Source organism: Agelaius phoeniceus, chromosome 8 (assembly GCF_051311805.1).
Source record: "Agelaius phoeniceus isolate bAgePho1 chromosome 8, bAgePho1.hap1, whole genome shotgun sequence".
In the NCBI taxonomy this organism is placed as follows: domain Eukaryota; kingdom Metazoa; phylum Chordata; class Aves; order Passeriformes; family Icteridae; genus Agelaius; species Agelaius phoeniceus.
The window spans coordinates 1,242,261-1,242,500 of record NC_135272.1 but is presented as its reverse complement, the minus strand read 5'-3'; the positions used below and the strand labels follow the sequence as shown (position 1 = coordinate 1,242,500).

The 240-nt window shown below is 60.8% G+C and overlaps 1 non-coding gene across 1 annotated transcript in view; it reads right to left on the bottom strand.

Annotated features, from left to right (window-relative positions):
* Positions 1 to 34, bottom strand: part of LOC143694738 (5.8S ribosomal RNA) — a 153-nt gene extending 119 nt beyond the window's left edge. Inside the window, exon 1 of the ribosomal RNA XR_013183390.1 lies at positions 1 to 34. This exon is cut by the window's left edge and continues 119 nt beyond it. This is a non-coding gene — a ribosomal RNA (5.8S ribosomal RNA).
* Between the last annotated feature and the right edge of the window lie 206 nt (positions 35 to 240).

The window sequence follows — 240 nt, the reverse complement described above, 5'->3', positions numbered from 1 at the left end:
GACGCATGAGCCGAGTGATTCACTGCTAAGAGTTGTCTGGCTTTCAGGCACTGCTCACGCTGAGCGGCCCCTTTTTTGTTACTCTGGTGCCGAGGACGCGCGGGCGCGCGCCTGGCTTTGACTGTACGAGCACACAGAAACTGAAGGGGGAAAAAAAAACTGGAGCAACCCACACTCTGAAGGCCGGCCAAGAGGAGGGGGAGCCCGCGCCCCCGACCGCATCCCCCTGCGACGGGAAAT